Source organism: Sminthopsis crassicaudata, chromosome 4 (genome assembly GCF_048593235.1).
Source record: "Sminthopsis crassicaudata isolate SCR6 chromosome 4, ASM4859323v1, whole genome shotgun sequence".
Taxonomy (NCBI): Eukaryota; Metazoa; Chordata; class Mammalia; order Dasyuromorphia; family Dasyuridae; genus Sminthopsis; species Sminthopsis crassicaudata.
The window spans coordinates 95,319,138-95,343,553 of NC_133620.1; the positions used below are offsets into that span (position 1 = coordinate 95,319,138).

General features: G+C 36.1%; 2 long non-coding RNA genes across 4 annotated transcripts in view; both read left to right on the top strand.

The window, feature by feature from the left end:
* Positions 1 to 24,416, top strand: part of LOC141565541 (uncharacterized) — a 136,833-nt gene that overhangs the window by 57,062 nt on the left and 55,355 nt on the right. The gene's annotated exons all lie outside the window — the stretch shown is intronic.
* Positions 15,450 to 17,789, top strand: LOC141541033 (uncharacterized). The gene is made up of 2 exons (XR_012481634.1): positions 15,450 to 15,479; positions 17,495 to 17,789. It is a non-coding gene; the product is annotated as an uncharacterized LOC141541033 (long non-coding RNA).

The window sequence follows — 24,416 nt, forward strand, 5'->3', positions numbered from 1 at the left end:
TGAATTCTTTGAGACAAAAATCCAATTCAGCCCTGGGGACAAAATGGATTCTGCACTGTCCCCAAAAAACTCTCCCTCTCAGAAATTCAAATAAAATATTAGAAACTCTCTAATTTCTATCTTGTCTCAGTTTCTCCAGCATTATATTATCTCTGCAGTGAAGCATAATGGATAGAAGGCTGAATTTGGAATCTAAAAGATTTGGGGTCAATTCCCACTTCATATATTTACTGTGTATGTGACTCACTCAGACTTCTGTGTGCCAAAGGATCCTTATTTGTAAAGTAGACATTATAAATAGCACCTGCCTCAAGATATTGTGCTATATGTAAAGTGCTTAATAAATATTAAAGCACCGTATAAATTCTGGCTATTGTCAGCTTCCTTCTACCTTTCCAGTCTTCTTTCCTCTTCCATCCTGACGCATACTTTTCAACAGTGATATTGGTGGTCTGCTTGTTCCATGAACAAGATATTTCTATCTCTCCATTCATGGTATTTTCTCTGACTGTCTCCCTGCCTGGAATGCTTCTTTTTTATGAACTTCCTTGGGTTTCTTTAAATTCCAATTAAAACCCTATTTTTTACCGGAATCCTTCCCCAACCTATCCTAATTCTATTGCCTTCTGTTTGTTGATTTTCCATATATATATATATACATATATATATATATATATGTGTGTGTGTGTGTGTGTATGTGTTTGTATATATATATATATATATATGTATGTGTGTGTTTGTAATATATATATATGTATATATTTGCATGTTGTCTCTCCAATTAAATTAATCTGTCTTTTGTCTCTCTTTGCATTTTCAGTGCTTAGTACAGTGCCTGGCACATAATAGATGTTTAATAAATGCTGATTGACTGATCATAAACTCTTTTAGGACTCGATCTACTGGTCATTTTTGCATCCCCATCTGCCTCTAAAATGATGCTCTGTACATGACAAATATTCTTAATAAGGTTGTGGAGCAGAAAGCAGTAGAAATAACACAGAACATAAAAACAGTAACATAGAAATGAAGTCATGGATAGGTCAGAAGTATGGACCATCCTTCTACATCCCCCTTAGATCCATTTCCAAAGAAGAAGCATGAAACAATAGAAGGAAGGCTAGTTCTCGAATCAGAAGACCTGTAATACTTTTGTGCAAGTCTTGACTTTGGTCAAGTCATTTAGATTCTCTGGGCTTCAGTTTCCTCAACTGTAAAATGCAGAGGTTGGACTAGAAGGTCTCTGAGATCCCTTCCAGCTTTAGACCCATGTGATCCCTTTTTGACTGAGTCAGTGGCTCAGGATCTCACTGAGCATCAACAGGACTAAGGGTGGGGACCAACACCCTGCAAATAGGGAGTAGATTGTATTCTATATATGAAATCATTACAATTACATTTAAGTGGTTGGGGTGATCTTTTAAAATTAGACCCATAAGTTCACAGTAATAAAAAAAATCAAGAAAAACCAGGCCAATTCACAAAATATTTGTCAAGTACCTATTATGAAGATGGAGGATAGGTTGGGAGAGAATAAATTATCTTAGTTGTTGTGGTTAAATAGTATTAGATGTTCAGGGTTTCAATTTTCTTAGAATCATCTGTTATTTTAGTGACAAGTTTTGAAGAATCGATTTATGCAACAACCAGTCATCATTATAAAAATTGTTCCCACTGTTTGTGCTGAAGGAAATGTACTATAATAAACAACATTCTCCAAGGTAGTAGTCACCACTGCACTCAGTTTTTCAGAGAGATATAAAGATAGAAATATGTTGTAAAAAGTGTGCCAAAAGGAAGGGTCTAAATCAGGCTCATCATTAGAATAAAGTATTTCATTAGGACAACACTGACTAGGGCTGAATGGGCTAGCAACACTCCCAAGTGTAGCAAACCAGATTAAAATGTAATTGGGCAATACTTAACAAAATAAATAAAAATACAATAGAACATGGATAATGTTAACACATGCTTTTCTAAGTCAATATGTGGCCTTCTGGGATCTTTATATATTGTTTATCAGCCCCAATTCTAGCAGTTTAACACTACTTGTGTAGACCATCAAAAGAAACATTCTTTATTCAAAGTCTTTATTCAAATCATCTCCCAGATTTACTAAATACTAACTGATGACTTATTTCTGTGTACAATACTAATTGTATTCATGTTCCCAAATATTCACCTGGTTTTCTTTGGATGATGACCTGAGAACAAGAACCCTGACTTATCCCATCAAATAATAATTTGATGTTTAACTCATTATAGGGCATGCAGCTAGTGTAAAACAGTTCCAGTACATCTCTTTGGAAAATTTCAGGTTTTTATAGAATCCCTCTGTGATTTGTTTATGATGTAGCAATGATTGACTCTGTCAGTTACTAATAAATGGTAAATAAAAAAAGTAACCTGAGATATTAAAGCACTACATTAGCTACATTGTGATTAAATTACAGTAACACCACCAGCTATAAACCTTTATAGAATCCTCTCAACCATGCAGTAATTCTCCTAACTATACTATTATGTAGAGCACAAATATTTCTTTGTAAGTTCAAAGCAATACATCAGGGAAGCGTTTACTGCTAAAGCTAGATTGAGAGTAAATGCATCTTGGGTTGCTATGAATAAAAGCTCTAGCTTCTCATTACTTTATGACAAGACACAGAAATTCACTTTACTTTTCATTTAAGCTTTTCTGCTCCAGTTTATAGATGTATGCCTTCACGCTTTTATTCCCCTCTCGCCTCAGCCGTACGTAATAAATGATTATAAATTTTCACATTTGACCACCTCTCTGTTCGTCTCATGCTTAATGCACAAAGTTAGGAAGCTGCAGGTAAAAATTTCACAAACACTTTTATTTATGATGTTGTCCTTGGTAACGGAAATTTCAATGTACTGAAATGAAAAGTATGATTAAAGGGATACGACGTCCTGACAAGGATAGTAGAGGGCAGCCTTCTATTTCCCACTGAAAATATATAATACTTTTTTGACATCAATTTCATAGAGAATAGACATGGGTTAGTCATGGGAAAAAAAAGACACAAACAGGTTTCCAACTTCACTATTCTTGTATCTCCTCTTGTATACCAGAATCATTTTATTCAATTAATGGGGTTTGGAATGGAAAATGATGTATTTTCCATAAACATTAATTTAAAACAAACAAAGATCAAAATTAAAAAGTGAAAATACAACCTGGGTCTCAAAGATCTATTTTCTGAGAAAGAACAATAATTGGGAAATATTAAAATATTATTTATTTACAATAAAATCTTCCCCCCCATTCCATTTAATTGATAAACATTATTTCTTTCTTATGTAAATTGATTATGTATGACTAATAAGATATTCAAGAAAAATGAGGGAACCCAAAACAGTCCCAAAAGAACCATAGTTATTTAGCTTCCAATATATTTACTAAAAATTTCCATCAGTCACAGAAAGCATGACTTCAGTTTTTCACTGTTGGAAAAATTAAATGTGTTCTAATACTTGAATCTATAGACAGTGAGTATCTCTTTTATCTCTTCTATAGGAGAATTGATTCACTGGCATAGATTAGTAAGGTCAGCCTCTAGGTAAAAGGCATTCTACTTCTCAGTTACCTCTAAATTTTAATGCTTTGAAGTATAGTTTTTGGGTAAATGAAAATCAAAGTTGCTTAAGGTAAACTAGTGTCATTCCACTGTTATTATTTCAATCCCTAACTACTCTCAACAAAATGTGTCATCCTCAGATTGGAGTTCAAAGATCATTATAATTCCTTCAACTTTATACTGACCTGGCAGGGCACTATAGCTATTTCCTACCATACTGGGAGGAGGAGATAGTCGGGATGAGAACACATCTTGATTTCCAATCTGTGGTAAGAATAAATTGTAGAAACCTTTCCAATGCTACTCACCTAGAAAAAAGGACAGATTGACAAGAGAGGAAAGTGAGAGGGAAAAAGCATTTATTAAGCTCCTATTATGGGCTGTTCACTATGCTAAGCATTACAAATATCTCATTTGTTTCTCACAGTCCTGTGAGGTAAATACTATCATTATCCCCACTTTACAGTTGAAGAAACTGAGGCAGAGATGGTCACTTTCTAAATATCTGAGCCTGGGTTTAAACTTGGGTCATACTGATTCTAGGCCTAGTGCTCTAACCATTTAGCCGCAAACAGCTTCTGTGGACGAGTCACAGGACAGTAGTACTTCTACATCATTGGTCTGAAATTTCATTTCTTCATTCATTTAACAAATATTTTCTGTGCAACATATTATGCAAAACATTGATAGATATTATAAGAAGTAGGTGAAATCCTTCCCATTGTCCAGGAACTTTAAAACGATAGGTGGGCAAAAGATGGACAAAAATCACTAAAAAAACAAGTTATGATAAGCGCACTGAGAAAGGTATCATGTGAAAATGCTCAAAAAAATAATATCTACCTATAAATGGGGCTATTTCTATGTACTGTTCTAACATCACAACAGAGACTATTGTTAGTGAGATATATATTTTACAATTTTGTCATCTCTGTGCTTTAGTTAGAAAATAAAATAGCTTATGCATGCCAAATGTCCAAACAATCAAGATAGGAAAAAAACTGACCTTAGATGAGGGAGTCAAGACTAGATATTCTGCAAAGGTTGTTCCACCTCTTAGGTCTGTCTATTTGTTCTGGCCAATAGACAACAGAACAGAAGACAGGATTCTTTTGGTTTGCCCTTTTCTATTTTCCTACTTCCTATTTTCCAGGGTAAAAAAGTAACCCTGTTTCTTCTCGCTTCCTATATGAGTATCAGTGGCTAGACTGTTAAACTTCTGATGTTTAGAAGAGAAACCAAAAGTCTCTTTCTTTCCCAGGTGTTTGGAATTCTAGGTAGCCTCAAGGAAAAATAAGCTCACTGGGGTCCAGAAGAGGCAATAAATTGCCATTCTCTTTTCAGAAAAAGTAGATGTCATATCTTTAGATTTTTTTTTTTTGTTAAGAATTCAGTTTTCACTGTTTATCTTTCCTGCTAACTCATATACTTACTAATCTTCATTAAATATTTCCTTCTTTCTTTCCTCTCCTCTCCTCTCTTGTCCTCTCCTTTCCTCTCTTCTTTTTCCTTCACTCTCCTCCACTCACTTCCTTCCCATTTCTTCTTTCTTTTGAAAAATTGCCTATGTTTTCCACAGAAGACATCATTTACCTGTCATGGTTTAACTGGATAATCCATATAAGAAAGAAATGTGTCTATCAAGCTAAATGGAATTGGGAGGGGAAAAGGTTTTATTTTATATTGTTTCCCATTTATTGCCTTTTCTCAGAATATGGGTGTTTGGGTGCCAGGTTGACATAGGCTATTAGTAGAATGATATTGACATACAGAGATTTAGATTGTTATAGTCTTACCTCTCTACTGCTTCCAAATTATATTGTATGATTTCTTTGCATATGATATTTTATTTTTCAATGTAATGTAAGTCATTTGAGGGCAAGAATTGTTATGTTTTTTTATCTCTATATCCTCAATGACTAGCCCAATGTCTTGTACCTTAAGGTAGATGATTAAGAGATGTTTATGGAAATGAATTGTTATGAAATGGAGCCAACATTTTCTGATGCACCCATTAAGTTGTTTCAGTCTTAATTATGGGATGCCAAAGACTAAAGGAGAGGAAAGAAATTTTATTTTCCTATGCCTCTCAAAATTAGTGTAGAAACAAACTTATTTTTTATTGTTCCCTCCTGTTCTTAAGAGGAAAACTTCACTAAATCATAGATTTAAAACAGAAAGAAACTTTGGAGATCTTCTAGTTCAACTACCTCATTCTGCAAAGAGGTTATAGAGCTTGTTCAAGGTCACACAGGAAGGACATGGTGAACCAAAATCCGAATTCAATTCCTCTGACTCCAAGCCCCAGAACTCCCAAGTCCTTCAAATGCAGTCTCATGAAAGGAGAACTACTGCATAAAACTTATTCGATAAATCCTGAAATGCTATCTTGCCAGCTTCTCTTTTAAGTGAGAATATGAATCTCTTTAAAGGTCAGGAAAGAGGCCTTTATTATGCCCCAGATGTCTACAGTCATTACCTTGCTAGCAAAGTATTCTGCTGATATAAAGATTGCAAAATGTTCAGTCTGGGTAGCATTTCAGCAGCATTACAGCTTTCTTCTAACAGGACCTGCAAATACTTCCTGACAGATTCCATTTGTTTCTTAACTCTAGGAGAACTCTAAAAAACATATTATGGCTCATGTCAGTTATAAAAATAACACCACAAATTATAACCAAAACAAAATTACCCAGTAATTATCATTTAGATGTCCATCTTAATCCTTTTCAGAGTTACTGTTACTTTACACCTATGGCATTTTTATGGGTTGGACACGCTACTGTGGTTGTTTAAATTGTTCTCTTCCTAACTATTACAATGATAGTAACAGCAGCCCACACTGATGGATGCATTGCAAAGTGTCTTGTATTAAGCTTATTGCAGAATAAATATATATTTAGTGTTTGTAATCTGAAATTTGTCCAAAGTACGCACAGTAAACATATGGTGTCAATTATGGGAAAGGGAAGGCACAAAGGTTAAAAGTATAACAACACAGTTCACACTTCTTTTAACTTGTTAATGTCTCTGACCTTTTTGTACCAAAAAACCACTTTAATCAACATTATATATATTACATTGAGGCCTTACCATTTAACAACCTGTAAAAAATGTTTGCTTATCAATTATGCACATCAAACTGATATGCTGCAGGCCTGGGGAGACATTTAAACTCACAATTAAATCTGTGAGAGTTTGAGGAGACTCACAGAGGGAGCAAAAACTTCCCCTCTCCGCTCCATCCATTCTTTCATTAAACTCCCAAGAAATGCAAAACTCAGCTGGAGATCTCTTTTCATCTTTTTCTGAGTATTCTGACACTCCAGAAGAAAAGCATGATAGAAAGTTTACATTCGAGGGCCACATCTAATTTCCCTCATTTCTTTTTTTCCTCTTTGTTTCTTAAACACTTCAACCTCAACTGACACTTAGATATAGCCTCTACTCATTTAGATCATGGCCAAAAAATGATCTTTCTTTCAAAAGAAAATGGCTCCTAACCTACAATAGGACCTAATACAATTCTAAGAAAGTGACCTGAATTGATAAAGTGATGACTACAATGTTGGGATGAGATGTGGGTCAATGCACATAAAGGCTCTATCTGTAATCACAAGTGGGAGATAATGCATAGGAAGCTACATCCCTGCTTTACATCATTTTCATCTTACCGGAAAATGGATTGGTTGTACACTCTGAAATGGATGAAAGACATTTGGTCAATTGGGAGCATTGAAGTGGTATAGTTAAGGGCCTCAATCCTACACCTTACTACATTCTATTATTTAAAAGATTTTATTGGTCTATTTTCATACTGTATTCTAAAGCTAGATTCAAGACTAATGTGGCAGGAATGACTCCAAAGCAGGTCAAAATGTGGTCGTTTGGAATCTACTCCCCAGTCTACTCCCTGACATTCCTGCTACTCAGAAACAGCTCTGGGCTAAAAATAATAATAATAATGGTGGTGATGATGATGGTGTTGGTGGTGATGATGATGATAACTCCTTAAGGCAAGAAAATGAGACAATAAATTTTAAATTTGACTCATTTAATTTCAAAAGAAATTTGAAAAGAATTTGAAGAGAACCATAACTTTCCACCTCTTCAAAATGCCAGTTTATTTGAATGGACTTCATCTTTCTTTAGTTTTGGACTAATTCTTGATTGAGGACTGGAATGGTGTCTGATGGATTTTTAGCATCCAGATGCCAGTAGGGGGCAGCAGTGGCATCCTTAACCACAACCAGGAACCCCAGCAATTTAAGAAACTAGACCTGGAGGAATGGATTATGGCACATTAAGATCGAGTCTAATGAACTTGACTGGCAAACAGATGATTTCAAAAATTCCCAAGTGGACTGTTGTATGTGGAGGGCAGTATCCATTTTAATTGACATCTGCAGGCTAAACATTAACTGGATGGTCCACACAGGCTTGGGGTCCTGGATTCTATTGACATAAAAGAGAGGAAGGTGTGCTGGAGAAAAGAGTCAAAATCCATCAAAGTATCTTTCTTCATAATATTTTCTGGACTTTTTTTATTCTAAAAAAAAACAGTATTTTTTTTCTTTCTCTAAATATCATTTGAGGCAATTCCAACAGCCTCAGCTAATGGACAAACCCCACATTTATGTTGTTGAAAGACCCTGCAGATCAGAGTTTGAATAGATGCTGTATAATCCTAAAGATGTAATAGCAAATTTTACTGATTGTTTTTCTTGTTGTTGTTGTTGTTGTTGTTGTTAAAAAAAAAAAAAGAGGGCATGTCTACTCTTTTCCATGTCAGAGCCAAGTGCTTTTTAAAAATCCTTTTAAAAATACCAACAAGGACATGACCAAATTGTCTCGATAACTCAAGCAGCCAGATTCTCACGATCACAGTTCACTGTAACTTTTATTTTCTAAAACATGTAGGCATCAGAGGGAAGAACTAACCAGAAGAAAACTGACATTTTGGTTTTTTAATTTAAATCTCTAGTCACCTTGGTTTCTATTTGCTGTATATTTGAGTTGAGGCTTAATTCCATAAAGGTAAAATCTTGAGAGACAGCAAATAGAATGTTTTTTCAAAAAAATAGTTTTAAAGAAATAGTTATTAAAAATTGATGTGTCTATCTCTAAAATTAGGGTAAAATAGCACCTATCTCATAGATTTAGTGTGAAAATCAAAGGAATATATAAAATGCTTTGCAAACTTTAAAGAGCTATATAAATACTAGTTATTGATATTATCATATTATAATAATACTCAGTGTTTTAATGTTTTAAAAATATATAGTAGTTTAAACTATATTGGTATAATATTGTATTGGTATAAGATAGATAATCTAAAAAATATAGAGAATCAGATAAGCTTTTTAAGAAAATAGAAAAAGTAAATTTCAAAAAGTATCTCCCCATCTTTTTCCTTAAACCAGAAGAAAAGCAGAATGCTTCTGAATTATTACAATACATTGATCTACCTTCAATCTGAAGTTACCAAGGTTTTTATAAGGCTGCAATAAAGCTTTCTTTGCATTAACCAGTCAAGCACATAAACATTTTAATGAACTGTTTTTACATGGTTCATTGGGCAGTACCAAGCTCCCCAATACAAATCACTACTCTTGTCACATTCTGCTTTCTCAATGATGGCCTTACTTTATCAGTTTATACATTGCACTTTGGACACCACCACTACAGGAACTGATCCACTTTGAGGCTCTCCAGAGTCTGTGAAGCAACTTGGCCTGGAAATTCACTCTATCTGTTGTCTTTTGTATTGTTTTCTTTTAGCCTTTTAAAAGGCTGGGACCTCAGAAATTTTCATCCTTCCAGATCTCAATTTAGCACACTGACATATTTAGAGAGGTAAACTTCATTGTTATAGTCATGGAGGAAACTTCAGACTAGTTGGAAATAAGCCTCTCAAAGTCATTGCATTACACTGGGATGGTTTCAGGCAAGAAATGACAGTGTTACTACGAGGAGGAGAGGGAGCTGAATCATCATTAATCATGGAAGAGACTGCATCCCCAAACAGATATTTCTCTTAGTGACCCGAAGGCTTGAATGAATTATTGAAATCAATACCAATGCAGATCAAATCTCCTTGGAATAATTAAATATCATTAGTAGCAAACATTTGTGTGTCTTCCCGTCAACACTTAAAGCAACACTAAACTATAAAATATTTATTATGTATTCAGAGAGCTTTATGACACCGAATGTATTTTTAAGATTAAAGATTAGTGCTAACACATAATTTAATAATGAATGCAAATTATAAATGAATATTTAACAAACCATATCACGTTTTATGTCTTAACATTTCTTCTGCTACTACTTTGACTGAATAAAAAAAGGTTGCATGATGTATTGGCCTGCTAGCTAATGCCCCCATGAAAGCAAGGTGTTTTCACCTTGATGCGGCCTTTAAAATAAATTAATTTGTTAGCATTTAAGAATGTGGCAGAACAGACAACATAAAACATTTATAAAACAGTTTATGACTTAACCAACCATGTTCTAATCCAATCAAATTTATTAATACATTTTATTTGACCAATGGTTTCATGGATAAGAGTTGGAAATGTTTATTTTCTAAGTTGTTCTAGGATTTAAATGGTACTAATGGTACTATAAAGATGTTATATGGTGTTAATATAACCCAAGTATTAAAAACATAATGAATTTGCTATTTATGAACCATTAAGTTTTACCTCACCCCTAGAATAAATTTTATACCATTACAGACCTATTAATATCCCTTCTCTGTTTTGCTCTTCCTCTGGACCCCCTCCCACTTCCCCAAGACAGTCAGAGACCAAATTTATTGGTGTGTGGAGATGGGTCAAAAAGTAAATTTGATTCTGCAAAACAATTTAAATATTGAATATAAAGGGTTAGAATGGCATCTGCCAAGGATTTTGGAATTTTCCTCTTGAGTTCAATTTTATGGTTATAAGTTTTGAGTTACTAACTAATCCCTGGAACAACTCTACTGTTTTGTTTTGTAAATTTTGTTCCTTCTCCGAGGTCAGATGAGTGAATTAACTGTTGTAGAAATCTAAGCTCTCCTCGTCCAATGTCAAACTTCTGAAGTAATCAGATTTTTCTCCCACAGATAAATAAATGTGATTCTATCCCTTTGGCTGCTTTAAAGATAGTACTTTTATTTCTGAAAATGTGTTGTTTTGGTTCTTGAAAAATTAAGGAATTCTAGTTATTTTTTTCAAGTAATTTCTAGTCAAAAAAGCTTCTTAGCAAGGACTTGAGAATATTCTCGTATGTATTCAGTGAACATGAACATTGCTCATAAAAACCTGGTGTGGGAAGAAGCCAAAGAAGTCTGCACATATGATGAGGTTCTAAAAAAGCTGTCTCAACCAGAATAATGTGAGAAAGAGAACAAGGTAAGTGAGACTTAAGCAAGTAGTGTAGCTATTTTTAAGACGCACATTTGGAAAGTTGTTTAAACAATCTTAAACAAATTTTCTATCATTACTGTTAATAATAGCTAGCATATGTGTAATATTTTAGAATTGCAAAGAGTCTTACATAAACCATTTCATTTGACCCTCACAACAATCCTAAGAGTTAGATTCTATTTCTATGCCCATTTTACAGAGAAAGAAACTCAAGTTGAGAGAGATTAGTCAACAAGCTGGGTTAAGTGATATGTCCATGTTCACATAGCTGACAAATGATGAAGCAGAATTTGAATTCAGGTCTAATTCACTACAAATTCCAAATATTTTCTACACTGAGACAACACTGTGCCACTTCCTAAACGATCAAAAGAGGAAAAAGGACACATCCTCTGGTTAAATATCAAGGAAATTAAAGTGATTTTAAGGAGAAAAGAAAAAGGAAAGTTGGGCAACTTTTTTTTTCCAGTCAGTCAATAAGCATTTATTATTAAATGCCTCATATGCACCAGGCACTCACTGGAATTACAAAGGCAAAATAATAATAATCATAATAATCATCATGCCTTCTCTCAAGGAACTCACAGACTAATGGAAAATAGAATGTAAGGAACTCCATACAAATAAGATACATATTGTATACATTGTAGATCGTAGAGAAGATCCTAAGATTAGGGAGGAGTAGGATGGGCTTTTTACAGAAGATGGAACTTGCCTAAGACTCCCAGGAAGCAGAGGAGAGGGGGAAGAGAATACCAGATTAGAAGGACAGCCAGTGAAAAGGCTGAATGAGAAGAAGGATTATCTTGTGTCACATGGAAGGGAGCAAAGTGTGAGAAGACTGAGAAAGTCAGGAGCTGGTGATAAGTATAAAAAACCAAAAACAGAGATTTATTTGTGCTCTTGGAGGTAATAGGGAGCCATTGAGATTAATTGAATAGAGAAGGCAACAGGGTGAGAACTGTATTTTAGGAAGATCAGGTTGATAGAAGGAGGAAAGACTTGTGACCAGCAGACAAACCAGCAGGTGATTGCAATCAGATATAGGCTAATGAAGAATTGTACCTAGATGGTGGCAGAACTGAGAAGGCATATTTGAGAAATGTTATAAAGAGTGGATGTTATGTTAAATGGCAAAGTGGATAGAGTGCTGGGCAGCCACGAAGAGTCATTTTGCTGAATTCAAATACAGCCTTAGACATTTACTAACTGTATAACCCCGGGCAAGTCAAAGTCACTTAATCCTGTCTGCCTCAATTTTCTCAACTGCAAAATGACCTGGAAAAACAAATGGCAAACCACTCTAGTATCCCTAGTATCCCTGCAAACTCAGTGTTAGCAAAACAATTTATGGACTTTTGTATCTATTCCTAAAGTTTCCCTTTAATTAGTGTGTGTGTGTGTGTGTGTGTGTGTGTGTGTGTGTGTGTGTGTGTGACAAGATTCAGACAGAGGCAAGAGACAGAGACAAACAGATACACACATGCACACACATAGAGGAAAGAGATTCTCTCTGATTTCCTGAGGCAGTAGACATACATATGGTTTTACACTGTTGGATGTTTTCTGTTATAACTCAGTCTTTTTGAAAAGTTTCAAATGAAAAGCCTTTATATGTTCTGTCCTTTCCTGTTAGATAAAAGGAAAAGCATGTTGGAAGCATTTAACAAATGCTAGTTCCTTCAACTTGCTAAGAATTCATTGCCTCTTAAAATCCTAAGCCTCTATGAAAATGAAAATTTTTGCTTTAGTGGTCACCTAAATTGTTTCCATGTCTACAGTTTCTAAAAGTTGAATCCTAGGAAGTTTGCTTTGATATTAATGTGAAGGATGTGGGGAGAGCATGATGGGAGGCAGGCCAATCACCTTATGTTAAAACAAAAGACAATGTGAATCTGATCTAAGGCAGTAGCAATGAGAGCAGAGACAAGAGATATTGTAGAGGTAAAATTAACAGCTCTCAGAAACTGATTAGATGTAGGATCCTAGAACCAGAGCTAGAAGGGACTTCAGTGGCCATCCAGTCCTTTATTTTACAGATAAGGCAACTGAAGCTTAGAGAGATTAAGTGACCTGTATGGTATAATTTGACATGTCAAAGGCATTGTTTTGGGGAGAGAAAAATCAGAGATGATGCAAAGCCTTCTCACCACTAGCAGAAGCATTTTTCAAATGCATATCTCTGATCATATCACTTCCCTGCTCAAAACTTCTAATATCTTCCCATTGATTAACAAAGAAAAAACAAATTCCTTGGCCTGGCATTCAAGGTCCCTTACAATCTCAGCTTTCTAGGCTTAGCTTCACGCTATCTCCTTCAGGGCACTCTGTATGCCTGCCAAACTGGACTACTCTTCTGCTGCCTGTTCTTTCCCACACTATGTATTTTCCTGTGCAAATCATAATGATAAACATCCTTACATGATAACTTTAAGGTTTGTACTTTTCATACTTGATCTCCTTTGTACACGAGTTTAGGATCTACTTCTCCTAGGTTACCTGTTGAAATTCTTTCTTGCTCCATGAAGTGGCACCTGTTTTCCTTCTAATTGGTAGTCTCTACCCCTACCCCCCATTTTGAATCTCTCATGCCATTCAGGCCCAGATTTCATCAGTGTCATACATTTCTGCAGATTATTATCAAAAAGAGCCTCATAAAAACAGGGTTTCTGACTTGCTGCAGAGTTACAACCTAGGGATGGGGACCTGGGTCTGGAATGCTCACCTAATCCTATACTAATTGAACGTGAGTTTATATATATCTGTAGATGACTTCCATCTTATTAGTTGACTATAAATAAGCCTCTACAAGAGAACAGAAGTTGTGTTTTTTGAAGAAAAAACTAGCACTGTGGCAGCCTGAATCAATTGTGTTGAACTAAATGCTGAAAATCCTGAAGACAGGAACTTAGACTAATTGCTTGCCATTTCAATATATACTGCCTGAGGCACAATGGGTTTAGAGGACAAAGATCAGAATAATTATTTTTTATTTATTTGTTTAAGAAAAATATCCATGTTTATCAGAATGTTTTATTTCTCATGTCTTTGTAAACATAAGAGGCAATGTTGTATAATGGATAGAGAACTGTCCTGGGAATGAGTAAGAAAGAGGTTCAAGTTCACCTCTGACCCCCACACTCATGCAGAATCAAACAGTACATAGGGATTCCTGGAGGCCATATATTAATTTAAAGAATCATACATGTTTATTCATTTCTATCTCTTAATGAAACCATCAGCCCATTAAAATCAGAAATTACATTTCAAACTGGCTTGCTTTGCACACAGGAGTTCCTCTTTTGTACTGTTCAATCATATCTGACCCTTCATGACACCAATTGAGATTTTTTTGGCAGAGATACTATCAAGAGTGGTTTTGCCATTTTCTTCTCCAGTTCATTTTACAGGGGAGGAAACAGAGGCAAAATAGAATGAAATTTGTTGCTTGGGGTCATACGGTTAATAAGTCTGAGGGCAGACTTGAACTCCTGATTCCTGGGCCAGAGATCTATCCACTGTGCCATCTAACTGGTCATACAGCTCTAGAGTAGGCAGAAATTAGAAATCATCACACTCTCAGATTGCAGTCTCCTTTTCCCTTATTTTTGTGCATGGGAATTACTGCTTAGAGGAGCTGTAATTAACATTCCAAAAGTTCCACTGGAGCTGACATTCAATTCCTATAGAAATCAGATGACTTTACTACTTGGCTTAAATATTGCCCTGAATTGTTTTCTGCTTTTGTCTTTGATTTGTAGGTACTTCTAGTAGATTCTTCTCTATCAAAAGTTCTTAATAGGGGATCCACATACCGTAAAGGGGTTCAGGAATATAGTGCAGAATTTCCATGAATTTGGATGGGGAAAATACACTTTTACTTTGATAGAACTGATTTCCTTTATAAATTTATTTAATGAATTTTAAAACTTCCTTCTGAGATATTCATAAACTCCACTAGCTTGCCAGAGCTAGTGACACCAGAAAAAGGTTGAATCTACTTCACTCTGAAGCAGAAAATACAGAACATTAGATCTGGAATCAGAGACGTGGACATATGCTACTGTGTGACTTTGGGCAAATCACTGCTCTCTGACCCTATTTCATAAGATCTTAGAACTAGAGAGAGAAGGGATGGCAAAGGCCTTGAATCCTACACCTTCTTTATACAGATGAAAAAACAGGATCAGGAAGGTCAAGGGACTTGTCCAATATCACTCAGGGAAGATTTGAACCTTTGATTGTAGGACCAGTCATCTTTAAATTGTACCACTATACCTTTTCTGTAAATTGAAGGAGCTGGACTAGACAGCCTCTAAAATCCTATGCCTTTATGCCAAATCATGACCAGAACTCAGAATCTTAAAGTGTTCTATTTCATTCTCAAAGCCACTCTTCTCTCCCTTAAGATTCAGTCGGAGATGGAGTCTTTGTTGTTGCTGGGAGAGGGAAAGCTTGAAAGGTGAGAAGACTAGCCTTGTGGTCCCTAGATAATAGGTGTCTAGCTGGAGGAGACTTAATGCTTTTGAGTGTGGCAGGAGCTATCAGCAATCACTTAATGTGCTAGACTCCCAGTAACAAGGGAGGTGTACCCCCAAGCAGAAATTCAGAGGCTGCCTAATCATCCACTTGTTCTACATAAGGCTTTCTTGGTGTAGACTCAGATTGAAGGACTCCACACTGTATCACACACCAGCAGCAACACTCTCCACATTTCCACATGTAGTAAGGGAAGGGGGTGGCGGAAAAGAACACAAACAGTCCCACCCAGAGGTATAGACAAAAGATGACCCTCCCAAAGGAGCCCAGCATGATAAGTAGCCACTGGGAGAATCACTGTGCTGCGATCCGATCCTCCGATCCGTCAGATAGGCAGGAGACTTATTAGCTTAGCCCTGAACCTCCTACTTAATGTGGGACCAGTGGTGATAGTTAACAGACCCTGGCTAAGGTGACAAGCTTGGGACCTGCTTGAGGAAATCCAATTGAAAAGCAGCCAAGAGGAACAACAAGCTAGAAACAGATGTTCCAGCTACCAGGATGTGCACACATTTAACCTGAATACGTGCCTGGTTGTGTTGGGATTGGAGGGGGGAAAGAGGGGAAGGGTGGAGAATCATTATTTTCTAAATATAGTGATTTTTATCTCCATGCTTAAAGATATTGTCAAGTTCAATTATACCCAGCTACAATTGTTTTGTTAAATTTTAAATGATATCTTTTTAACATAAGATATCATAATGAGAAAAGTAACAAAGAACTGGGGTGGATTTGATTTATCCACTGAGGCTGTTTTAGCTAAATGCTACTCCACAAATGCAGTCACACTTTATGTTTAATATTAAATAAAATTTTCATAAATGACCTGATTGCTGGAGAAAACATGTCATTATGACAAAATAATGTTAAAATTTTCTTTATCTTTTCTTTCTCTTTCATTCTTCCTCCCATCCTTCCTTCCTTCCTTCCTTTTCTTTCTCCCTTTTCTTTCTCCTTTTCTTTCTCCCTTTTCTTTCTCCCTTTCTTCCTCTCTTTTCTTCCTTCCTTTCCTCTTCCCTTTCCTTCCTTCCTTCCTTCCTTCCTTCCTTCCTTCCTTCCTTCCTTCCTTCCTTCCTTCCTTCCTTCCTTCCTTCCTTCCTTCCTTCCTCCCTCCCTCCCTCCCTCCCTCTCTCCCTCCCTCTCTCCCTCCCTTCTTTCTTTCTTTCTTTCTTTCTTTCTTTCTTTCTTTCTTTCTTTCTTTCTTTCTTTCTTTCTTTCTTTCTTTCTTTCTTTCTTTCTTTCTTTCTTTCTTTCTTTCTTTCTTTCTTTCTTTCTTTCTTTCTTTCTTTCTTTCTTTCTTTCTTTCTTTCTTTCTTTCTTTCCTCTTCCCTTTCCTTCCTTCCTTCCTTCCTTCCTTCCTTCCTTCCTTCCTTCCTTCCTTCCTTCCTTCCTTCCTTCCTTCCTTCCTTCCTTCCTTCCTTCCTTCCTTCCTTCCTTCCTTCCTTCCTTCCTTCCTTCCTTCCTTCCTTCCTTCCTTCCTTCCTCTCTTTCTCTCTCTCTTTCTCTTTCTTTCTCTTTCTCAGCAACACCATACAGGGAAGGAAGGCAAGCATGTCAAAATCAACTAATTAGACCTGAATGAGAGTTAGATCTTTCTTACCCAGGATAATGTGTTGTTTCCATTAAGGAACATTGCTCTTTGCAGCAAGGTGACTCTGGCTTTCACTAATGGGATTTATAAGAGGGAAGATGTGTCTCCCAGTTGATTTTTTTGAAAAGAAAAAAAAAACTTCAAGCAAAATGCTTATATGAATTGTTGGAGCTAATTGCATGTGTGTGGAAAAAACATGATAAAGTAAGAAAAGAATAAAAATCACACATTAGAAGAATGACCACATTAAACTTTACCTATATACATTTGTGACTAAAGCAAAAGAAAGCTACAGAGCATTGATAACATTTTAACTGGTAACAGCAAATTTGTTTTTGTTTCATCAGATTTAATTCAATCCATGTGGTGAGGGAAGGTCAGTAAATTCATATTTTAAAATGTTTAATTAGATCACTCAATATTAGGACTTGTATGATCATGCCAAGTGGAAATTTATGCTATGGGAGTATTTATGAAGAGGATTATCTTGAGGAATGCAAAGCTTTTAAAGTCCAAGAACAGCAGCAAAAATAAATTAATGAGGAATCCAAAACTAATTTATACATGAATCACTGACAAGAGGAAAAAGGTTCAGTGGAATATCAATTTACAAATAAATCTGACTCTTCAATCTCAGAAAAACTTTGATTGGAACTCAGGTCCATTTTTTTTTCTAATTAAAACTAATCTTTCCCTCTACTTCAAAAAATCAAGCAGGAAATCAAAAACTCTTCTTTGAATTTTCAGGGGCAGATCGGGGTGGGAAGGTAAGGAATATATTCTTACTCCACTGAAGTATATATAATGTAACATAAAATGACCTCAGGATTTATCTGCTCCCATTGAGGGGTGAAGTCTATTTTTTTCCTATGAATTCTAAATTAGCAATACCTACCTATGGTTAATGATAACTGTCTTTTGGCTGTCAACAGTGAGGGGTAAGCTCATTAGCTAGATATTTTGTTTATAGATTTAGGAATATGTTTGCTACTTATATTTTTAAAAGATGATTGAATATTAATGAAGGTTTTCTATGTCTAATAGGTGAACTTAAGTCTCCAAGTGAGTACCTAGTGAAAAAATCCAATCAATTGAAGGTGATGGTTTTTGTTCTAAATGGAAATAACAAATGAAAAATAAATAATTAACAAATGTCTGTCTCATTTAGGCTAGCTAGAGATGATGAAACAAAAACTGTACTTTAAAAAAAGAAAGGGAAGGAAAGGAGGAAGGAAGGGGAGAAGAGAGGGAGGAAAAAAGTCAGAAGTTGGTCTAGAGGAAGGAAAAGGAAGGGAAGGAGGATGGGAGCTGAAAAAAAGGGAGGGAGAAAAAAAAAAGGGAGGAGGAAGAGAAGAAAGAAAAGAGGGAAAGAGGAAGAAGGGAGGAAAGAGAAGAAAGAAGTAAAGAAGAGAGGGAAATGAAGTAAAAGCTATTTTTTTCTTGAAAAGATCCAACAAACATTATTGATTTTTAGAATAAATTGTCATTGATGCAGTTATGCAAAGAAAAAATATTGTTATGCTAAATATTTTAAAAGAGATGTTGGTGTGGAGGAGTGAGAGAGCTCTGGTTTCTGAGTTCCAAGTGCTGTTTTGGATCCCAGAGCTGCCCCTCACTAACCAAGTGACATCAGATAAAAAATCCTTAATTTCTTTGAGCTACCGTAACTTATAAAATGAAGATAATTTCACTGCTTCACAGGGTTGTCATGAAGATCAACTGAAATGATGTATGTGAAACTATAAAGCTATTTGTAAATGTAAGCTGTTTTACTGTACATCAGTATACAAAAGAAAAGTAATTACAATTTAATACAGTTAACAAAGTAGGGTTATTTCATTGGGTTCATATTTAAATTACAAAAGAGCAAAAAACTCAGCAACAGTATTACGGTACTATTTGATCAATGTGTAATATTAAAAGAAAATGAGACAACTAGAAAATTCTGAAGTGGTTTCAAGAGCAGAGAAATAACAGTCACAAAGAGAAAAATATTAAAATTAGAAATTAGAAAAAATTAGAGAAAAAATTTTCTGAGTACAGTTGAGACTATTGATTTGCTATGATAAGATCATCCATTCAAAACAGCTCTTACCTCTTTAATCTATTGACTATTTTTATGTGTAACCTGTGTGTTGATTAAGATAGACTAAATTTGACCTTAGTAACTTAGCAATAGTAATATCTATGTTTTGTAATATGAATGATAGGATAATATGAAGGAATATCAGAAGTCATCTAGTCCAGCTTTCTAATTTTACAGATGAGAGAAAATTGAGACCCAAAGAAGCAATGTCACTTGTCTAAAGCTACACAGGTAAATAAGTGGCAGAGCTTGGAACTAATCTCAGGTTAACAAATAGTACACCAACACTATATGCCAGTCCTAGGCTGAAGTCTAGGAACAAGCAGAAAATAAGGAATTCACATTCTCATGGGAGAAAACCACAGGTAAAAAAAAAGGGATTTGGGTGAAGGTACACAAAGCAGAATGAACCCAGGACAAGAAGACTTGTGATATGGTGGGGAAAGTCTAGAGAATGAGGCCTGGAGAGGAATGAGGATTCAGGTTGTCCAGAGGAATCTGAAATCATCATCTCGTTATATCATGACTATTAGGGTAAACTCACTTATTAAACAACTGGGTCTTTTTGAAACATTTCAGTAACAGAATGGAGTGGAGGCTAAAAGATCAGTCCTTTCAGTCAATGGATTTAGGAAATATTAATTTTCCTATCGAATACAATTTTCTAGCCCCTTGCCCCCAGGATCCTGGAATAGTTGGGTCTAAACTCAAAGTCATGCAATACCAATTGCCAAAGTCAAGTGGAAGTCCCAATAGCCTGGGGATACAGGAGTAGCATCTATGGCAGGCACTGTTCTATATCCCCATCGCCAACACACTACCTGTTCACCATCATTCCAGTCCAGTGTCAGAATATGTCAGTTTGGTTTAGGAATCCCTAATAATTTGGCCTGAAAATTGTCATTGTCTATGCTCATCATTCTCCTGAAATGTAGCTAGATAACACTGTGGAAAGAGCACTGAACCTGAAATCAAGAAGCCCTGAGTTCATATTCTTACTAGCTGCATGATCCTTGACAAGTCACTTTATTTCAGTGTCTGCATCAATTTCCTCATGTGAAAAACAGAGATAATAGCACCCCAGAGTTTCTATGAAGATCAAATATTTGTAAAACATAGCACCGTGCCTACCACACAATAGTCTCTATATAAATGCTAGCTGCTATTATCTATTCAACATAGTTCTTTTTTCTTTCAACTGCCATACTTCTATCTAGCCTTGAGTGAAAGAGTATTGTAGACAGAAGTTTGTGAGCATCAGGAGGTGAGAACTCCTGGAGTCTAGGAACTAGTTCCTGTGCCAAAGTGAAGCACTAAGTTTGACAAGGATAGCAATGGATGTCTAAGATGCTTTGGCTATGTCACATTCAGTTTCTAGTTCTTGACCTGCTACAAACAAGGACTGTACATTTTCTTTTCCTTTGGATATCTTTTTGGGTTATAGCTTTATATACATATATGTGTGTGTGTGTGTGTGTTTGTATGTATGTATAGTTGGTCAAAAGGTATGTACAGTTTAATGATATTTTGAGCATAGTTCCAAATATTCCAGAAGAGCTAAACCAATTCATAACTTTCCCTCACAGCTTCTACTTGTCTCATTTTTCTTTTTTGGTTATTTTTTTCCAATATTATGGGTATAAAGAAGAATCACAGAATTGATTAAATTTGCATAAATTATTAGTGAGTTGCTGTATTTTTTATATTATTATTGATTGAATTTTTTTTTAACAGTATCTGTTCCCATCCTTTGACTCAATTTTTCAGCTGTCCATTGGAAGTTGGCAAGTCATATGATCATAGATTTAAAATTGGAAGGATCTTAAGAATTAATTTAGCTACTTATTTTACAGAGAAAGAAACTGAGGCACAGCAACGATAGATGACTTAACTAAGATTACACAGTAAGTAACAGAACCAGGATTCAAACCCAGGTCATTAGACTGCAAATCTAGTCTTCATTCTCCCGGTATTTAAGGGATTAGTATTCTCCAAATTCATATTATCTTGTTCTCCATTTTTGTTTCTAATGTTGTCACATCTCTAACACTCCATAAATTTTTGTGTGAGATTCTCAGAATGTTGTAAAGTTCTTAGAGAACAAGAACAGTGTTTGATTAAATGATGGAGTAAGATCTGTGTTGCTCAAGAATTTTATGCAGGTATATTAATAAGTCCTGGTGAGCTTTGTAAGCTACTGTCTACATACAAATCAGGAAGGTGGGGCTACATAAAATACCCCCTTCGTTGCCAGTATGTCATAAAATTCAGCCCCACATAGCAGAGTCAAGCTAAGAGACCTGAATTCAAATTCCACCTCTAAGAAGCACTATCCCTATAATGATGAGTTCATTATATTCTCCTCTTGTACCCTTGTCTCATCTGTAAAATGTGATGTGGGGGAAGAGAGTTACAAAGATATATTTTTAATTCTAATAATCTAACAGTTAAGTGTTCTTAATCTAGGTTCTATGCTGTTTAATATTTTGATAAGTATATTTCAATATAGTTGGTTTTCTTTGTGCACCTATGTATTTTGTTTTGTGCCTTTAAAAGTATTGCTCTGAGAGGTTAATAAGCTACACTAGGCTCTTAAAGATTGTCTATAATACACAGAAAGATTAAAAATCCTAGTGTATTCTAGTTCTGTGACTGACCACTGGGATCTCAGACTGAATTGGTAATTTTCATATTCCCGGACTTCCGGCTAAGATGGCGGCGTGGAGGCAGACAGCTGCTTGAGCTCCTCGCTTTCTCTCAGAACTTACTTCATGACAAGCCTCTGACTTAATGCTTGACCCAGAAAGAAATCCACAAATAATCACCAAGAGAAGACATCCTTGAAAGTCGCCAGAAAAGGTCTGTATTTGTTCGGGGGAGGGTCAATCAGACTGGGCGCAGACTGAGGGCAGACAGCCAGAGCAAGACAGGCAGCTCACGCAGCTCAGACCGGAGGGGGAGGGGTGTGATCTCTGCAGTTTCTGCGAAAGGGCTTTTGCCCCAGTGTGGATGCTCCGTCTTGGCAGCAAGCCAGGAGCAGCAGAGAGGGTGTAAACACCGGAGGTGAAGATTAAAACCCCAGAAAGCCAGCGTCTCTCAGAGCCCGGCCACCCCCAACCCCTACCTGGACTGACTCGGTGCGTTCTCGGAGCCTCAGAGCGCAGACTCAGTACAGTCATTGCTGTTCTGTTAGTGGCTCTCTGCTGCCCTATCCCCAGTCTGTAGAGGAAGCCCATTAATAACATCCAGCCCTATCCCCCGCAAAACAGACCAATTGCTTCTCTTGTCAGTTTGTTTTCTTTGATTCTGACAAAATGAATAAAAAATTCAAAAGGGCTCTAACCATTGACAGCTTTTGTGTGGAGAGGGAGCAGACTTCAAATGCTGAGGAGACTAGGAACAGAATGTCCCCAGATGTATCCCCTGGGAGGGATATAAGCTGCTCCTCAATACAAAAGAACCTCATAGAGGAAATCAAAAAGGCTCTCACAAGAGAGCTGGAAGAGAAATGGGAAAAGGAAAGGGAAGCTTGGCAAGAGAGCCTGGAGAAGTCATCCCATGCATTCAAAGACAGAATGGATAAAGAAATCAAATCATTGAGAAACAAGATTAGTGAGCTGGAAAAGGTAAACAACTCCAAGGAAAACAGGATTAGTGAGCTGGAAAAAGAAATCAGCTCTCTAAAAAATACAATGGAAAAAAATTCCATAGAAGATAAAAACTCAATTGGACAATTACAAAGAGATATAAAAAAAGTGAGTGAAGAAAATACATCATTGAAAATTAGACTGGAACAAGTAGAAATGAATGACTCAAGGAGAAACCAAGAGGGAGTCAAGCAAAACCAGAGAAATGAAACAATTGAAAAGACTGTCAAGTACCTTACCAGAAAGACAACAGACCTGGAAAACAGATCCAGGAGAGACAATTTGAGAATAATCGGACTCCCTGAAAAATGGGAGGAAAAAAAGAGCTTGGACACCATTTTCAAGGAAATTATCAAAGAGAACTGCCCAGACGTTTTGGAAACAGAGGGTAAAATAGACATTGAGAAAATTCATCGATCACCTACTGAAAGGGACCCTAAAATCAAAACGCCAAGAAATATAGTGGCCAAGTTCAAGAACCATCAGACAAAGGAAAAGATATTGGAAGCTGCTAGAAAAAAACAATTCAGATATGGAGGATCCACAATAAGGATAACACAGGATCTAGCAGCATCCACATTAAAAGAACGCAGGGCCTGGAACATGATATTCCGAAAGGCTAAGGAACTTGGTATGCAGCCAAGAATAACTTACCCAGCAAGAATGAGCATCGTTTTCCAGGGAAGAAGATGGACATTTAACGAAATAAATGAATTCCATCTATTTTTGATGAAAAAACCAGACCTACATAAGAGGTTTGATCTTCAAATACAGAACTCAAGAGACTTCTAAAAAAGGTAAAAAGAAATCTTGAGAACTATACTTCTGTCAAAAAAATATGTAAAGAACATATGTACAATTTGTCTTAGAAAATAGAGGTGGAAAGGAGATTATATCATAAAAAAGTACAAAGTGGTGGTACTACATCTCATGAAGAGGCAAAGGTAACCTATTATATCTGAGAGAAAGAAAGGAGGGAGATGAACATAGCGTGTATCAATAGACATATTCGATTTATGGTGAAACTTCTTCCACTTCATTGAAAAGTGAAAGGGAAGGAGTAAGCTAAGGGGAAGGGAATACAGTAATTTCGAGGAAAAGGGGTAAAATAAGGGGAGGATCTTTAAGGTGGGGGAGGGATCCTAAAAAGGGAGGGCTGTGAAAAGCAAGTGGTGTTTACCAGTTTAATACTGGATAGGAGGGTAAAAGGGAAGGAAAGGGGAAAAGCATAAGCAGGGGTTAATAGGATGGCAAGCAATATAGAATTAGTCCTTCTAACGATAAATGTGAATGGGGCAAACTGCCTCATAAAGAGGAAGCAGTTAGCAGACTGGATTAAAAGTCAGAATCCTACTATATGTTGTTTACAGGAAACACACCTGAAACAGGATGAGACATTCAAACTAAAAGTAAAAGGGTGGAGCAGAATCTATTATGCTTCAGGCAAAACCAAAAAAGCAGGAGTAGCCATCCTCATCTCAGATCAAGCAAAAACAAAAATTGATCTAATTAAAAGAGATAAGGAAGGGCATTATA